This window comes from Geotrypetes seraphini, chromosome 12 (genome assembly GCF_902459505.1).
Source record: "Geotrypetes seraphini chromosome 12, aGeoSer1.1, whole genome shotgun sequence".
NCBI classification, from domain to species: domain Eukaryota; kingdom Metazoa; phylum Chordata; class Amphibia; order Gymnophiona; family Dermophiidae; genus Geotrypetes; species Geotrypetes seraphini.
Window position 1 is genome coordinate 44330874 of NC_047095.1, and position 19362 is coordinate 44350235.

General features: G+C 44.9%; 1 long non-coding RNA gene across 1 annotated transcript in view; it reads right to left on the minus strand.

Annotated features, from left to right (window-relative positions):
• Nucleotides 1–1278: 1278 nt before the first annotated feature.
• The window catches only part of LOC117346579, a 42041-nt gene continuing 23957 nt past the window's right edge, over nucleotides 1279–19362 (minus strand). Inside the window, exon 3 of the long non-coding RNA XR_004536637.1 lies at nucleotides 1279–2209. This is a non-coding gene — a long non-coding RNA (uncharacterized LOC117346579). The remainder of the gene's footprint in view (nucleotides 2210–19362) is intronic.

The following is a 19362-nucleotide window of genomic DNA, read 5'->3' on the forward strand; positions in this document are numbered from 1 at the left end:
CCGAGTACTCTATCAAAACCCTTATCCATGGCCTCATCACATCACGCTTAGATTACTGCAACTTGTTACTCTCAGGTCTTCCGCTCAGCCATCTTTCCCCCCTCCAATCTGTCCAGAATTCAGCTGCATTACTCATATTCCTTGAAAGTTGCTATACTCACATTACCCCTCTCCTAAAGACACTTCACTGGCTTCCCATCCATTTCCAAATATAATTCAGACTCCTCTTACTGACCTACAAATGCATTCACTCTGCTGTTCCCCGTTCTCTCACTTATCTCCTCTTATGTTCCCCCACCCCCCACACAAGCTCCGCTCAGCTGATAAGTCCCTCCTGTCTGTGCCATTTGCATCCTCTGCCAACTCGACTCTGTCCTTTCTATCTTGCTATGCCATATGCTTGGAACAAACTGCCCAAATCCCTACGGCAGGCTCAGTCTCTGACAGTCTTCAAGTCCAAGTTAAAAGCTCACCTCTTCAAGACTGCTTTAACTCCTAATTCCTCTCACCTTGGGTTCTACATCCCAAACCCTATGTCTTTCTGTCCAGGTTATATTGTAAGCTCTTATGAGCAGGGACTGTCTATTAAATGTCAAATGTACAGTGCTGCATATGCCTTTCAGCACTATAGAAGTGATACGTAGTAGTAGTAGCAGCAACAAGATGGCTGCCATGAATTATTCCAGTCACAAGATGTCCACCTGCCTGTTTTCAGTCTAGTGATTTTTCCATGACCTGCAAAAGATATTAACTGATTCACAAATGTAAGAAATGATGTATCAGGATAACTCAAGAGGGTTATAACATTAGCCCTCCACTCAGGAAAAATAACTATCCCACAACCGCTAGAAAGTGTGGGACTTTGCTATGAGGACTGAACCAAGAAGAAAATGCACCCCTCAACATTAATTTGCAATGATGCAGAAAAGCAAGGTGTAGCACCCCTTAGATTCAGCGTAGTCCTGTCATCACACAGAAATAGAAAATATGTCACAATGGTCTTTTATTCTGAGTTGAAATCCCCAAGACAAGGCTTACTCCCACCGAATTGCTACCAAGATTTTAGGAACTTCAGGGTACGTATAGTCTCCAGTACAAATACCAGCAAGGAAAAAGACAGACCCTTTAAATAACAGATATAAGTTAACAGTTTATTACATAAAATAAAAATTTAACCTAGAAATTATTCAGGTAAATATTCTCTTATAAAATTTATTATACATCTTTATTTAACTTATCTCTAAATTCTATAACATTGAAACTTTATTTTTTCTGTCAGGTAAATACCCCTTCCTTCTTTTACCTCTTTGTGTCCACTCTTTTCTCTATTATGTCTTTTCTTTATTAAACTTTAAATATTGTTTCTTTCCTGTGCAGGAACCTACTGAAGCTTCTCAGGTAAATGTCACTTAAACAAAATTAAACCTACTGTGTGCATACAAGAAAATAAAATTAAAAGAAAACCTTTCCTCTGCTTGCAGACTTTCTTGCGGTAGCTAGCATTAGTTGAGGAGGAACTTCATCAGGAAACTGGACACTTGAAGCGGTTGATACTGGAAGCAGTTGGCACTGGACTGTAGACTTAACTCTGGAAATCACCAAGCAGTCAGGAAATGCCAGAACCAGGATCAGTAGAAAGTCTGAAAGCTCTATACTTATTCCCTCTTTATAATTTTCTCAAAAGTTACTCTTCACCAAAACGTTTTCCTAAAACTCAGAAATTGCTTTACAATCTCTTCAACCGACCTAAAATACCTTCTGTCATTTCACATCTATCAATTTTCATTAGATTCAGTTACTCTAAAATTAGTCAAAAGAACTCCCTTTTGACTTCACTCAAATAAAACAGGTCCTTTCTCCTTCAAATCCTGTCTCTATCTCTGACTCTTCAGAACGGTTGAGAATGCTCACATGCACACACTCTCAGAATTTCCACGTGTGCACTCTCTTAGAATTTCTACACTTTGTTACAAAGGCATTTCAATTGAGTCTGATAGAGGGGCAAAGGAGTAGCCTAATGGTTAGAGAGCAGGCTGGGACCTGAAAAGTCCAGGCTCAAATCTCACAGCGGTTCCTTGTGGCCTTGAGTAAACCACTTAATCTTCCATTGCATTGGAATGGGCAGGGATGGCACCAGCAACCTCACCTTACTTACAGCTTGCCATGGAAATCATCATACTTATGGCAGCCCCAAAGTTCCATCCACCGTCTAATGAGAAAAAGCAGTTTAAAAAAAATCAAAATTAGCCTGGGGTAGGAACAAGAATGGAGCTCTAGCATTTATAATAATAGAAATACAGATGAAGGCAGAAGAGTCCAACTGTAAAGATAAGAGCAAAACCAGAGCAACAATATGGGACAGCTCTAGTGGTTCGTTAGATTTTGATAATCTAGTGACTCCAGGGATTAATGAGGGAGGGAGTGAATTTGCAAAACATAGAATGGGAAGTAAATGAGCTCCTACCATCTTTGAAAGTATAACTACCTTCAAAAGCAAATCAGTAGATAAAATTTTATGTGGACATGTGAAAAGTAATGCACATAAGGATAAGAGTGACCTTGAAAAGAAGATTGCACTGGAAGCAAAAACACCCAGTAAAATCTTTTTAGGTATATTAAACGCAAGAAGCCAGCAAGAGAATCAGTTGGACCGCTAAACGACCGAGGGGTAAAAGGGGCTCTCAGGGAAAACAAGGCCATAGCGGAGAGATTAAATGAATTCTTTACTTCGGCCTTAAGAACATATGAATTACCTTACTGGGACACACCGCTAGCTGTCCACTGGGGGAGTATGGGGGAGTCATTACTTAATCACTCCAGTGGTCATTTGGTCAGTTTGGGTACCTTTTTGGCACTTAAGACGCTTTTAAAACAGGTCTAGCTCTGGCTGTCAGTTGCATCCTGGACAACTTGGGAAAGGTTCAGTTCAGTGCTAAACACACCCAAAGCCCGCCCATAACACACCTCCAATATGCCTCCTTGAACGTTGGACACTCATCAGATGAGAAGCCTAGTAAGACATCTAGAAAGTTGGTTTTGAAAATCATCACTTGGATATTTTGGCGAGAAAAACATCCAAGCTGCTTTTTGGATGTGTTTGTGTTTTGAAAATGAGCCCCCATAGTGGACAGCAGCAGATAACAACCTGAATGGTTACGCAGTCTGCCCAACAATCACATTCATTATCAATTCATAATTAAACTGACAATGAACAGACAATGAAGTCTTTGCCATTTTTAGGACACAAACCACAGAAATCCACCCCTCAGTAACCTTAAGCCCAATCCCCATCAAAGTCCACTCTAGCCTATCCTAATCTGTCATGTGTATATTAGACACAGACTATAGAAGTCAACCCTGCACAAATCTTATGTCTGTTATTGGAGTTGTCATTAAAGCCCATTCCAGACCATCTTGATCTGTCTTGCCATATGTGGGACACAGACTGTAGAAGTATGTCCATCGTTGGTCTCACTAACCCACTGCTTGAGTTGCCATCTAAGTACCACTAAACACATCAGTATCTGAGATAATTTATGTTTTAATTTGATATCATCCTTTCTAACAAGGGATTATTTGTGCTTTTCTCATGTCTTTTTGATTTTTCTCAGTTTTTCCATTACTTCCCCCAAGAAAATATTCCAGCCATCGATTTCCCTCTCTGTGAAAAGGAATTTTCAAAAAGTCTTGGTTTTTATCAGCTCTTGAGCCAGCTCAGAAAACTGAAACCAGGTGCCATAAGTACAATAATATTAAAATAATTTGGGGTGCCAAATACAATACAAATTACTCCTCCCTGGACAGAATGAAGGAGCTTGCTCAATATTAAAGATACTCAACAACCACTGACACTTAAATTGGCTCCTATGGTTAACGAGGTATTCAAAGCATGATCACATTTCCTCATGCGAGTTATATTGGCTGCCACTTACTTATCGGATTCAGTTCAAATTAATTGGGATGACCTTTAAAACTCATCTTAAATTGTGCTTCTCTGCAATTAACTTGATTTGCATTCCTTAAAAATGATTAGAAAGCTTATCATCCATTTATAGGTTTTGTAGATGTATCTCCCTTCATGTGTTTATGATTATTATTATTAGGATTTGATATACCGCTTATCTAAGCGGTTTTTACAATCAGATACTCAAGGATTTTCCCTTTCTGTCCCGGTGGGCTCACAATCTATCTAACGTACCTGGGGCTATAGAGGACTGAGTGACTTGCCCAGAGTCACAAGGAGCAGCGTGGGGTTTGAACCCACAACCCCAGGGTGCTGAGGCTGTAGATCCAACCACTGCGCCACTCACTCCTCGGAATGCTTTGCCAGATCAGCTTCAAATTCTATGTGGAGTGGAGAAGTAGCCTAGAGCAGGGGTGCCCAATACGTTGATCGCAATCGACCGGTCGATCGCTCAGGCAATCCCAGTTGATCACGGAGCCACCGGTCCTGCTTTAGAGGGTGAGGGTCAGTCAGGAAGTGCTGTCCAGCTTTCTCACTGGCCTCCCGCACATCCCGTTACCTAATTTTAGCAGGGAGCAGCCTGCAGAAAAGATCGCCAGTACTTTAGCGATCCTTGCAGCCTCAGGAGCTGTCATCCCTCTGCCGTGGTCCCACCCCTCCTCTGATGTCAGAGGCAGGATCGCGGCATAGGGAAGACAGTTCTTGAGATCTATGGCAACCTGTAAGGATCGCTAAAGTACTGGCGATCCTCTCTGCAGGCTGCTCCCTGCTAAAATTAGGTAAATGGATGCGCAGGAGGTCAGGGAGGAACACGCAGGCCATCCGGGGGGGGGGGTGTGTGCTAGTCCTTCCGGGGGGGACAGGCCTTCAGGGATGGTGATGCAAGCCTTCAGGGGTGGGGTGCAGGCCTTCAGGGGGGACAGGCAGGCCTTCAGGGGGAAGAGGGCCCTGGTGTAGGAGGGAGGGAAGGGGGGTTCAAAGAGACGTGCATATGCCAGACTTTGGGGAGAAGAAATGGGTCTAAAAACAGAGGAGTGGGAGAGAGATGGTGGACAATGGGATTTAGGGAGGGAAGGAACAGAAAGGGAGACAAGTTCAACAGAAGGGATGGTGTGGAGGGGGGATAGAGATACTGGATAGGAGGGTAGTTGGGAAAAGAAAGGGAGAGATGGTGGACCCTGGGGTGGTGGGGAAAGAGGGAGAGATGCTGGATGAAAGGGTAGTTGAGAAAAGGTGGATCTGTGGATGGAGATGAAAAAAAGGAAAGATGCCAGATTTCCAGGGGAGGGAAGGGAAATGGAAGGGGAGGACAGAGATAGAAGATGGATGGTTAGCACGGAGAAAGAAGAAAAAAGGAGACCCTGGCAAGCAAGTTATCAAAAGACAACCAGAGCCGTGGACCAACAAGATTTGAATAATGACCAGACAACAAAAGTAGGAAAAATGATTTTATTTTCAATTTAGTGATCAAAATGTGGTCGTTTTGAGAATTTATATCTTTTGTCTATATTTGCACTATGGGCCCTTTTTACTAAACTGCAATAGCGTTTTTTAGCGCAGGGAGCCTATGAGCATCAAAAGCAGTGCAGGGTATTCAGCGCGGGAGGGGGTATATTTGTCTATTTTTGTATAGTTGCTATTGAAGTGACATTGCATAAAGTCATCTGTCTTGATCTCTTGGAAAAAAAATCCAGAATATAAATGATAATTAACATTTTCTCTACGTAGTGTGCTTTGTGTTTTTTTTTTAATTTTATTGTTGGTAGATCATTTTGTCTTGGTCATTTTAAAAGTAGCTCGCGAGCCCAAAAAGTGTGGGCACCCCTGGCTTAGGGAATAGAGTAGCAAACTGGGAAGCCAGCTTCAAATCCCACTGCCACTCCTTGTGACCTGGATCAAATCAATTAACATTCCACTGCCTCAAGCAGTGGCGCAGCAAGAGTGTCCTTTCTCTGCCCCCACTATGCACGTTCCCCTTCCCTCATACCTGTTTAGCTCCCCGGTGCAAGCAGCATCTCTAACTTGCTGCCCATGCCAGCATCGGCTCTCCCTATGACATCATTTCCTAGTTACTGGACCTGGAAAATAGCATCAGAGGGGAGTGCCGAGGCCAGCACAAGCAGCAGGTTGGAGCTACTGCTTGCTGGCGAAGAGCTAGGGGTACTGTGGTGGGAATTGAAGGCGAACAAATGGCAGAGTAGGAGGCAACGCCCCCACCAAGATGGTGCCTGCCACTGTTGTAGTAAACAGGCAGACCCACAACAGCAAGAAAATAGGTGCTCTGGAAGCTGCACAACCAAAAGAGTGGGATCCAGCAGTGACCTGAGCACAGAGACGCAAAAGATTTGTGGCCAGTTGCGGGCCCAATGGGATACAGCTGCAGCAACTGTAGCAGCTATAGGTAGGGGGAAAGACTGAGAGATGTTAGACCATGGGAAGAGAAGGGAAGAAACTGGGCCATAAGGGTAGAGGTTTAGAAAAGAGATAGGGAAGATGCTGGACCAAAAGAGTCTTTAAGGAAAAGAGAGAAAATGCTGAACTACATTGAGAAGAGGTTAGGAAAGAAGAGAGAAGATGGAGCATATGGGGTGTTTATGGGAGAGAGGAAGGAGATGCTGGACTACAAAGGGGGGAGGGAACAGAGAGAGGAAAAATGCTGAAGAGGAGGAGGAATAGGGAAACAGAAGGGTTATGCTAGATGAGGAGAGAGGCTTTTGGCTGTAAAGAGGGTGAGCCTGGGGAGCATAGAACGAATGAGTTTGATTTGAATCTGGGGAGAGGAGATAAAGAGGGAGTAAATGTCAGTAGAAAGGGGTTGAAACTGAATTAAACTAATAGATGATAGGAGGAAAAGACTAATTGGCTTGTCCAGTCCACCATTATTCTTGTTTACATTGCTAATATAGCCTAACTGCAAGGCAGAAAGCTTGACCTTCTATGACAGGGTTAGGGAACTCCGGTCATCGAGAGCCGTATTCCAGTCGGGTTTTCAGGATTTCCCCAATGACTATGCATTGAAAGCAGTGCCTGCAAATAGATCTCATGCATATCCATTGGGGAAATCCTGAAAACCCGACTGGAATACGGCTCTCGAGGACCAGAGTTCCCTACCCCTGATCTATGAGATACCTTTACTTATCCTTCTTCAAACTATGTACTAGACCCTCTAGAGCAGATGGCAATTCAAGATCCCACATTAGTTCATACCTAGTACCTCTCCCTTCCTTGTTTAACCACAAAGCATTTCATAATCTGATTAATTATTAGGGCTAATGTGGCTATTCGCCCCCAAACATCCAATCTGATAAATGAAGTGTGTGTCGCACACAAGAAAGCATGGGATGTAACACAAAACAATTACATAACACAAGAACACAATATTTGGGTGTGTAAGTGGTTTATGGAGTACCACACAGAAATGAGAACTTAAAAGAATACCTGGCACAAAGAGTTTATGATCCAGCCAATAGCACAGTGTTTCCATGATGGAAAGGAGAAAAACTATGCAGGGGCTAATTAAGAAGAAAAGGGATAATGAGTCATAGGAGATCTCTTGAATAGACACCAAACATTATAATAATGGAAGTGTTGAACGGTAACTAATCATTGTTATCCCCCTCACTGTGGACAGTGACTCTGGTTAATATATTTTCTGTCAAGATGTGGGATGCACTTGCATCTGTTTATTGGTTTCAGAAGTTGAATTTAGGGACTACTGTCTGAGCAGGAGCTCTGCACAGGGACTAGAGGAGGTGGCCCACTTCAAATACCACATAGACTTGCTCCAATTTGAGCAACTTTTAAACCAAGAACAATAATTTAGAGGAAAAGAAGGATTTATTCACTTTTAGGGAGGATACGAGGTCACTCAGTGCCTGAAAAAAGGCACGTTTTCCTTTACTATTAGACCAGCTGTTTAGAGAATGCAGTTTTGTGGGAAAAAGTATCTTCTGTTACTGTTTTTATTTTATTAAACTTATGTTTATTGAAAGTGAAAAAGATCACAACCGAACAGTGTACAAAATGCAGTAAAGTACAAAAACAGCAAAATATAGAGAAATTGCAACAAAGGCAGTAATATTTGCACAATAGAGAGCCCCCTAGCCAGGAAGTCCCAAAGTACTTTATAACCAAAAAAAGAAAAGACTGGGCTCACCCCCTGGCGAGTAGCATAAAATGTAGGAAAAAAAATGAGTCAGAGACATCAAGTAGAGTGTTTTTCCACCATTTTGTGTAAATACCCCTAGACTGCCATACAATCTGCACACTGCCACACACACTCTCATCCACACCAAACACCGTAACAGGCACACCAACATGAAGCCCAAATCCCCCCCCACTGTTATTGATTTTAAAGGGCAAAATATCAGAACCTGCCCATGAGCTAGCTACAAATGCAATATGGATTTTGTTATATAGTGCACTAATAGCTGTGAAACAAAATAATTAATTTATATCAGAAGACATAACATTTAGGATTCAGTAATATAAATCCCCATGGAAAGATTCATGGTTTTAACTGAATAAACCAATTAATTCTGCACTTCCCCCCTCCCCTTTACAAAACCATAGCGTGATTTTAGTGCCAGCCGCAGCAGTAACAGCTCTAACACTCATATAATTCCTATGAGTGTCGGAGCTGTTACTGTTGCGGTTGGCACTAAATACCACGCTATAGTTTTTAAAAAATAGGGGGAGTGGGTTATTTGCCATCCACTGTGAAGCACAAGACAATTGAAGCAGAGATCTTTGACTGTGTACACAATCAGGAGTACATTGGGTCCCTAGCTCCCTGTAATTCATACCTTTCCAGAAATTTCTGTTACAGTACACATAAAATTATCCTGAATGATACCTTACATTATCCTGAATGATACCTTACATAAGAGGAGAGAGGGAGAAAGTAAAGGTGCCTGCATTCTGATGTCCATGTTCATCTTCACTCTTCTCTCTTACTGCTCCTCTCACTACACACAGTCTCTCTCTTACAATATCTTCTCCTTTCCTTCTCCACTCAGAAATCTCCAACAACCTGAGATTTTGGTTAGAGAATGACACGGTGACAAAATTCATCACCGTTCCCGTCCCCGCGGATAACCGCGGGAAATAATCCCATGTCATTATCTAGTGTCTATTTCAACCTCGGTCCTTCTACACAAGCATTCTTCAAAGCAAAGCTTGCGGGTCAGTGGTTGTGGCCATTCATACTCTGATTCTTCCCTCTCTCCTTAAAGAATGACATGAAGATGGTTTCACGCGGTTATCCGCGGGGACAGGAACAGTGATGAATTTTGTCACCATGTCATTCTCTAATTTTGGTCTTAGTTATCTCAGCCTGTAGAATGTCAAGCACCTTACCAGAACCCAAGAAGACCTCAGCTACTGCTCAATCCATCTGCCTGCCTAGTCAAGGAAATCAGATTTGTTAGAAAATTCTTGCCGGCTTGAATCCTGTAATCTTCTGGATTCAAGAAGTTCTGGCAGTCCACAAATTTCCAGAGTCCGATTAAACTAGCAGCTTCCTTCAAGGGAATACAGCAGGAACACAGACATAGACATATAAATCTGCCCAAGTTTGTCCCAAAGCTGGTGAAACACGTACAACTTGTCTGAACCGGAAAGGAGAGAAGCCGCAGCATACCCTGACCGAAGTCAGCTGTAAATAAACTGCAGCTCTCCCGCCATCGCCGGAGACCCAAGCACACGCCTGATTCTCACTGACACGTGGTCGCTGCATCAACGCTCCTAGAAACATAGTCGGATTCAAGCCCCACAAAATTTACCCTGCCGCGGACTGCATAGAAAGAAAATCAGACTCGGGGAATAACCAGAAGAACGGTGTGGTGCTTTCCAAAGCGCCGGAAAAAACATGTCCCATCTCATGCGCTCTGCTATAAACCTGCACCTACACAATCAGCTGCACATGGCCGTGACAAACGCCAACAAAAGAGAGCCTCAGAATTAACAGGACTACTACTGCTGCACTGAAACCCAACAAGGACAAGCATGAAATCGCATTGCTACTGCCGTGCTATAACCAACAAGGAAACCAAGCGCGTGCATGCAAACGGCGGGAAAGTCCCGGCTCCCTTAACGGATTTCTAGTCATAAAACTTAGCCTCAATAAAATATCCATTCCTTAAACATACGTTAACCGAACCCACAGTACTAAGACTCCCAAACAGAACCTGAAGTTCAAACAACAGTAAAAAACACATACATACTCACAAGCTTGTTGTTAGGGCCGGTTGAAGCCAGTAAGAGCTATGTGCAGCAATAACAGGGCAGAATGTAGCAACTGTGGTCTCCTTTTTTTTTTAAACAGAGAAGGTAAAGAAGAAAAAAATTGAGACCCAGTCAGACCCTCTAGCAATGGAGGGAGGGTGAGGCAGGGACCTGGGGGGGCCCAGGTGTAACCCCTAAAGCTGGCACCGTTCAGCCGGACACCCCTGTCTCACTGAAGAGAAACCTAAACAGGAGAAAATAAAGTTCCAGTCACAGCCAGAATCCAGGAGCTATTCGAATAGCTACCATCACCTGCTGGGAGATAGAGCATACTGGAGATACAGGAGGAGTGCCAGCCAATAGGACCACCTGTTAACAGTTTCTCTATCTCCGCCTGCTGGTAGATATGTGCTATCCCATTGGTCTCTGGATTCATCTGCTGCTGTTACTAAAGAATCAACATTTCTTCTGGCACATCCTAGATACAGGAAAAGCTAGGAATGTTCTTCAGCACAAACCCTGTGCTAGAAGTAATATTAGCTTCTCTCAGAAGCTGAATTTCTACTAACAGCTTCACGCTGGGAAGCTAGCAAATCCAAAGTGTAGAAACAGATTGGGGAAACAATGCTCTCTATGCTTTTTCTACAGCATATAGTGGCTAAAGTTGAAGATTGCTTCTTCACAGAAGAGAGAGACTACAGTCACATGTTTCACTAATGCACTCTATGTGTTTGGCTTAAAACACACACTTCCACTGTTTACATGTCTAAGATAAGCCCTCTGTGCTGCAGCATTGTACACTGAGAACCAGGGCTCCACTTACTAAGCCCTCAATAGTGTATATTACAGTTAAACCGCGGTTTGCGAGTGTTTTGCAAGACTAGCAAAACATTTGCTAAATTTGTGACTCGCAAACTGTGTTGACTCACTAAACGAGCTCTCAGCTATGGTGGTCCAGGGGTGGGTCCCCGCCTTGGGGTCCCCTTGAAGCTGTCCTCCCGCTTCGGGTGATGCCGTCCACCAGTGCCTCCCGGCTCCCGATCCATGCCGGCCGCCATCCTGTGCAAGCATGCGCTCAAGCTCTCAGCTCCCGAGCCAAGCCCCAACAAATCACTTAAGACCATTATAATGAGATATCTATATTCCAAGTAGGTCCTAAATGGGTAGGTTTTGAGGGTTGGGTGATGTTTAGACTGTGGCTTTCTTGCCTGGAGTGGGGTTTTGTGTAGGAGGGATTGTAGAGAACGGGTGAGAAGACTAGTGGGTGATCGGAAAGCATGAGTAGGTTAGGAGGGTATTGGACATAATGGGGGTAGGAAGGAGGATTGGACATAACTGGGGTGGGAGTCAAGTGACAGTATTATGAATGTGTATGTTGCTATTATATAACATAGATGTTCATGTGCTGTGAAATGGACATCTCTGCACCTGCTGTTTCCCAATCCATATTTTGGAAGGGTTTTTCTAAAATTGACATTCCTGATGCACATAGTGGTACACAGATGTCTATTTCACAATACATTTTAGAACAGGTTCTCTGTCAGCAGATCCTGTTCTAAAATCATAGGGGAACTATAGACATCCCAAATTGATGTCCAATTTCCCATTTGAATGTTCTTCCTATAATACCCTTTCATGTGTCTTTATAACCAGACATAAGTCTACTATAAAGACAGACAAACATATCACACCTTGTATTTTTCAATAGTGTTCTAAAACTCCGTTTGATGTTATTACAAAAGAAGTATAACCAGAGGTACTAGAAGAATATAGTTCAAGGGGTAGGCCTAAATATGATATGGAAATAAATAGAAAAACAAAGTACAGACCAACAGTGTGTTCCCCAGACAGACATTTTCAACCCTTTCTCTATAATTCTGCCTAGCTTTCACTGGGTTGGATAGAATAAAAAGGAAGGAGTGAATTTTCAAAATAGATGCTCCCAAAATTATAGCCTTGTATGATATGTAATTACAGAGTTCATATACACCAATATTCTTTTTGTTGTTAAAAAAAAAAAAAAATCAACGATAAGTCTTCAACTAAAGAATCTGTTTTATTCTCTGATAAATTTTGAAGACAGAATCACTTCAAGCTGCTCCTTTCTTCACAGGGAGATATTTCAGTTTGGCACTATACCTCCATTTACATATCTATTTAAAACTGCTCAGAAATCCATAACCGATGCTGCTCTTACTGGGTAATTAATGCTAATTATATTCTTTCTTCACTCATTAGTCATCAGCTCTAACATCTAGTTTACATTTCATTTTAACTTTTCTGTAAAATGTCAGTGGCTTATTTAGATATCCTGTCAAAAATAATATTCTTTGTGACTGCTGTGGTTCTAAATTTAGAAACCAGTTGGTATAAAAGGGTTTCAGTCTTGTACTCTGAGTTCAGTAGCCATGAGATAAGCTGTCCACTACCCAGGCTTTTTGATATTCTGTTGGTGTTTCTGGAATATTAGTGAAGCGTTTAAAACTGAAAAGCACAGTTACTTACCGTAACAGGTGTTATCCAGGGACAGCAGGCAGATATTCTTGACTGATGGGTGACGGCACTGACGGAGCCCCGGTACGGACAATTTTAGAGTGATTGCACTCTAAGAACTTGGAAAGTTCTAGTAAGTCACACCGCGCACGCGCGAGTGCCTTCCCGTCCGACAGAGGCGCGCGGTCCCCAGTTAGGCTAAGCCAGCTAAGAAGCCAACCCGGGGAGGTGGGTGGGACGCAAGAATATCTGCCTGCTGTCCCTGGATAACACCTGTTACGGTAAGTAAATGTGCTTTATCCCAGGACAAGCAGGCAGCATATTCTTGACTGATGGGTGACCTCCAAGCTAACAAAAAGAGGGATGGAGGGAAGGTTGGCCATTAGGAAAACAAATTTTGCAAAACAGTTTGGCCGAAGTGTCCATCCCGTCTGGAGAATGCATCCAGACAATAATGAGATGTAAAAGTATGAACTGAGGACCAAGTAGCAGCCTTGCAGATTTCCTCAATAGGAGTGGAACGGAGGAAAGCTACAGATGCTGCCATCGCTCGAACTCTATGGGCCGTGACAGAACCTTCCAGTGTCAGTCCGGTCTGAGCATAACAGAATGAAATGCACGCTGCTAGCCAATTAGACAACGTACGTTTAGAAACAGGACGTCCTAATTTATTTGGATCAAAGGACAAAAAGAGTTGGGAAGCTGATCTATGGGGTTTCGTACGCTCTAGATAGTAAGCTAGAGCCCTCTTACAGTCCAAAGTATGCAGAGCCTGTTCCCCAGAATGAGAGTGAGGTTTCGGAAAGAAGACAGGCAAAACAATGGATTGGTTGAGATGGAATTCAGAGACAACCTTAGGGAGAAACTTTGGATGTGTACGCAGAACCACCTTGTCATGATGAAAGACCATAAAAGGTGGATCTGCAACTAGTGCATGTAGCTCACTGACCCTCCTGGCAGAGGTAAGAGCAATAAGGAAAAGTACTTTCCAAGTGAGAAACTTGAAAGGAGTGGTAGCCAAAGGTTCAAATGGAGGCTTCATTAAGGCGGAAAGAACCACATTGAGATCCCAGATTACAGGAGGGGCTTTAAGAGGTGGTTTCACATTGAAAAGACCCCGCATGAATCTGGACACCAGGGGATGAGCTGAGAGAAGTTTTCCATGAACCGGCTCATGAAAAGCAGCAATGGCACTGAGGTGGACTCTGATAGAGGTAGACTTAAGGCCAGAGTCAGACAAAGAAAGCAGATAATCCAACAATGGCTCCACTGCCAGGGAAGTGGGATCAAGATGATGAAGAAGACACCAGGAAGAAAATCGTGTCCACTTCTGATGGTAACATTGCAGAGTGGTTGGTTTCCTGGAGGCATCTAGAATGGAACGAACGGGCTGAGACAAAAGAGTATCATGAGAAGTCAGCCCGAGAGATACCAAGCTGTCAGGTGCAGAGACTGGAGGTTGGGATGTAGAAGGGTCTCCTGATGCTGTGTAAGCAGAGAAGGAAACAGTGGAAGAAGAAAAGGTTCCCTGGAACTGAGTTGAAGTAGAAGGGAGAACCAATGTTGCCTGGGCCACCTCGGAGCAATCAGAATCATGGTGGCTCCCTCCCTCTTGAGCTTGAACAAGGTTCGTAACATGAGAGGCAGAGGAGGGAAAGCGTACAGGAACAGATTGGACCAATCGAGGAGAAATGCATCCGCTGCCAGACGGTGAGGAGAGTAGAGTCTGGAGCAGAATAGAGGCAGCTGGTGATTGTGAGGAGCTGCAAAGAAGTCTATCTGAGGAGTGCCCCACTGAGCGAAGATGGACTGTAGAGTTAAAGGATCGAGTGTCCACTCGTGAGGCTGGAGAATTCTGCTGAGCTTGTCCGCTAAAGAATTCTGTTCTCCCTGAATGTAGATAGCTTTCAGGAATAGGTGGTGATCTGTGGCCCAAGCCCAAATCTTCTGGGCTTCCTGGCACAAGATGCGAGAGCCTGTCCCACCCTGCTTGTTGATGTAGTACATCGCAACTTGATTGTCTGTGCACAGCAGGAGAACCTGAGGAAAGAGAAGATGTTGGAAGGCCTTGAGGGCATAAAACATCGCTCTGAGTTCCAGGAAACTGATGTGATGCTTCATTTCCTGGGCTGTCCAAAGTCCTTGAGTTTGGAATTCGTTCAAATGAGCTCCCCAGGCATAAGGGGAGGCGTCGGTGGTGATGACCAGTTGATGAGGAGGTAGATGGAACAGAAGACCTCTGGAGAGATTTGAGGATATCAACCACCATTGTAGAGACTGACGAAGAGATGATGTCACAGATATGTGTCGTGAGCAAGGATCCGTCACTTGGGACCACTGGGTAGCTAGGGTCCATTGAGGAGTGCGCAGGTGAAGACGTGCGAAGGGTGTGACATGAACTGTGGAGGCCATGTGACCCAAGAGTATCATCATTTGCTTGGCAGAGATGGAACGTTGTGGAAGTACCTGCTGACATAGAGATTGAAGAGTGTGAAGACGGTTGGACGGCAGGAACGCTCTCATGAGGACTGTGTCCAGCACCGCTCCAATGAATTGAAGTCTTTGAGTGGGGATGAGATGAGATTTGGGTAGATTGATCTCGAACCCCAGAAGTTGGAGAAACAGGATGGTCTGGTTGGTGGCCAGGAGTACTGTCTGAGATGAATTGGCCTTTATCAACCAATCGTCCAGGTAAGGAAAGACCTGAAGGTGGTGAGAGCGAAGAAAGGCAGCCACCACAATCAGACATTTGGTGAACACTCGTGGAGAGGAGGCAAGGCCGAAGGGCAGCACCTTGTATTGGTAATGACAGTGATTGATCATGAAACGGAGGTACTGTCTGGAGGTCAGATTGACCGGTATGTGAGTGTATGCGTCTTTGAGATCGAGGGAGCATAGCCAGTCGTTTTGATTGAGAAGAGGGTAAAGAGTGGCTAAAGAAAGCATCTTGAATTTTTCTTTGACTAAGCATTTGTTGAGATCGCGAAGATCTAGAATTGGCCTGAGATCTCCTGTTTTTTTGGGGACTAGAAAGTAACGGGAGTAGAATCCCTGTCCCTTTTGATCTAGAGGAACTTCCTCTATGGCGTTCAAAAGGAGGAGGGATTGAACCTCCTGGAGAAGGAGAGAAGACTGAGGAGTGTTCAAAGCAGACTCTCTTGGCAGACTTAGGGTAGGAACTGTCTGAAAGTTGAGAGAGTAGCCGTGGCGAATGATGTTGAGGACCCATTGGTCCGAAGTGATAACTTCCCACCGGCTGAGGAAAAAAGTGAGACGGCCACCTATAGGTTGAGGTAGGTGGGTAGATGTGGTGACGCTGGCTATGCCCTGGAGAATTAAGTCAAAAGGGCTGCGTATATTTCTGCTGTGGAGGCGGCTTCACAGGTTGTTGCTGCGGTGGTCTATGAGTCTGTCGTTGTTGTTGACGTTGACGCCTAGGTTGCTGGGGAGCTGATGGCAATGGACGAGCCACATAACGGCGTTGGTAGGCCGACTGCTGTCTGAAAGGCCGTGCCGGTGGAGTCTTCTTTTTTGTTTTGAGGAGAGTATCCCAGCGTGTCTCATGGGCGGAGAGCTTCTGGGTGGTCGAGTCCATGGATTCCCCAAAGAGCTCATCCCCCAGGCATGGAGCATTAGCCAACCGATCTTGATGGTTGACATCAAGCTCGGATACTCTCAGCCAGGCAAGGCGGCGCATGGCCACAGACATGGCCGTCGCTCTGGAGGTAAGTTCGAAGGTATCGTAAATGGATCTTACCATAAATTTACGGAGCTGGAAAAGAGAAGACGAACAGTGGTGAAAAGCCTGTCGTTTCCGTTCAGGAAGGTACTTTTCAAAGGAAGCCATGGTGGTAAGGAGATGCTTGAGATAAAAAGAAAAATGAAAAGCATAATTACCAGATCTGTTAGCGAGCATAGCATTCTGGTATAATCGCTTACCGAATTTGTCCATGGCTTTACCTTCTCTGCCAGGAGGGACAGAAGCATATACACTAGTCCCCGCAGACTTTTTAAGCGGAGATTCCACAAGCAGAGATTCATGGGGAAGCTGTGGCTTGTCAAACCCAGGAATAGGGATTACTTTGTATAATGAATCCAATTTGCGGGGAGCTCCTGGAATAGTTAAAGGAGTCTCTAGGTTTTTATAGAAAGTTTCCCTCAAGATGTCCCTCAAGAGGGAGTTTCAAAAATTTCTTTGGAGGCTGGTCAAAGTCAAGGGCATCAAGAAAGGCCTTGGATTTTTTAGACTCAGCCTCCAAAGGAATGAAAAGAGATTCGCACATGTCCTTCAAGAAAGAAGTGAAAGATGTGGAATCATGTTTGGAGGATGGATCAGGAATAGCAGGATCATCCTCATCCGAAGAACACTCACCCTCAGAAAGAAAAGGCTCTTCGGAGTCACCCCACAGATCAGGGTCCCTAATATGGGAGCCTCGGTCCCGAGACTCCGGAGTAGAGGGTTCTAGGTGTCGGGATTTGCGTGCCGACTTACCCGACCTCATAGATACAGTACCAGGAGATGTTACCGACTGCAACGATGCCGAAGTCTGCACCGACTGATGCTGGGCTCTCGGTTCCGGTGCAAGGACTGGCATCGATACCGATGATGCCGAGTGAACCGGTACCGAAACAGTGGATGCTGACAGTAGGGGCTGCTCCACTGCCGGTACCGGTGGCTCAGACCGGACCGGGACCGGAAGGTTCGGTGCCAAGAGAGCAGGAAGGAGTTGTTGTAACTGTTCCTTGAGCTGCACTTGTAGGATAGCTGCAATGCGCTCATCCAAAGAAGGCACCGGTACCGCCTTTTTCTTTTGTGGTACCTGCGGTGCCGCTCGACGCCCCGAAGATGAGGAGCCCGAGGTTGAGGGATTCACCTCGATAGGGGCGAAGCGCTTCCGCGGGCGCTTCACGGTCGGCAGGACTGGGCTCGCTGCAATCGAGACCGGAGGACGCTCCAGCGGGGAAGGCTTCTTAGCCGGCTTACCTGGGTGTTGCGACGCCGGCGCGGTGTCGACGAAGTGGGTGCCGACTGCAATGGAGCAGAAGCCGGTGTTGATGACGCGGGATCGGACATTTCGGCACCGAAAAGTAATCACTGTTGTATCTGGCGATTTTTTAAGGTACGTTTTTTTAACGTGGCACAGCGGGTGCAGGTGGAAGCCTGATGTTCAGGACCTAGGCACTGTAAGCACCAGTTGTGCGGGTCCGTGAGGGATATAGGCCGTGCACACCGCTGGCACTTCTTGAACCCTGGCTGGGGGGGCATGAAAGTAAAAACGGCTTCTGCCAAATCGAAGGCCGAGGCCTCGATGGTGGCAGAAGGCCCCGCTGGGGCAAAACCGAAATGACGAGAAAAATAAAAAGTAAACGTTCGGGTTTTTTTTTTTTTTTAAAATAAAGAAAAGAAATGAAGGGAAAAAAACTTCCAAAAAGGTTTCGCGAGCGGGAAGGCGTTAAGGAAAAAATTTCAACAGCCATTGAAAAAAGCAACTTCTTAGCTCCGCGGAAACTAAGAAACTGGGGACCCGCGCGCCTCTGTCGGGCGGGAAGGCACTTGCGCGTGCGCGGTGCGGCCTACTAGAACTTTCCAAGTTCTTAGAGTGCAATCACTCTAAAATTGTCCGTACCGGGGCTCCGTCGGTGCCGTCACCCATCAGTCAAGAATATGCTGCCTGCTTGTCCTGGGATAAAGGCAGCTATCAGGCCCACACAAACCATCATTTGAAGTCAGATTCTGTTATCACATATTAACATATGGATCTGGAATGGCCCAGTTGTCGCCCCACTTCCCCCATCACCCCCTTACCTTCTTGTACACCAAACCTCCACGCTTTCCTGTTTATCAAACCTCATGTAACTTCAACAATAATGACAACCATAAATAAACCACAGACTCTCTATTGATGGTCATAACCAGGCCACAGCTTTGTTTATTAGGACAACAAGTAAATGAGCAATTAACAACTGCTTCACCTCCCAAGCTACAAAAACATTACAATTTGACAAATCAAAATTAAATTCCACCTAACCCCACCATGACAGGAAGTCTAGGGCAGTAGTCTCAAACTTGCGGCCCGCCAGGTACTATTTTGAGGCCCTCACAAAAGTAAAATAAAACGGTTTCTTGATCATATGTCTCTTTAGCTATAAATGACAATATTATTATTAAGACTTGGCCAAAAGGAAAGATTTATAAACTATAAAGAGTTCTACCGCATGCAAAATTGTCATTTCTTTAATAAGACTAACTATTTTTTCTGCGGCCCTCTAAGTACCTACAAATCCAAAATGTGGCCCTGCAAAGGGTTTGAGTTTGAGACCACTGGTCTAGGGGGTGGCATGGACCTCCATGCCCCTTTTCGTGACACATGTCTAAAAGCCCATTAGCTCCCCTGAGCTCACTTCCCCCTAACAGCTCATCCCCAGATGAGCCTGCAAGGGTAAGGCATGTACTTCCATGCCAGGTCACATGATCGTTGACGTCATCCTTCAGCTGATCACATTACCACATAACCGCTCATCTTCTGATGAGCCAAACCTTGTAGCTCGGGATCACCGCCACAGGCCTGTGACCTACAGGCCCCCCCACCCAAAAAACAAAGCTGTGACCTCAGGCGTTCGAGGCACGGAATTGCCCCCACCCAGCTCTGCAATTAAGCAACACACAAGGCAGTCACTCC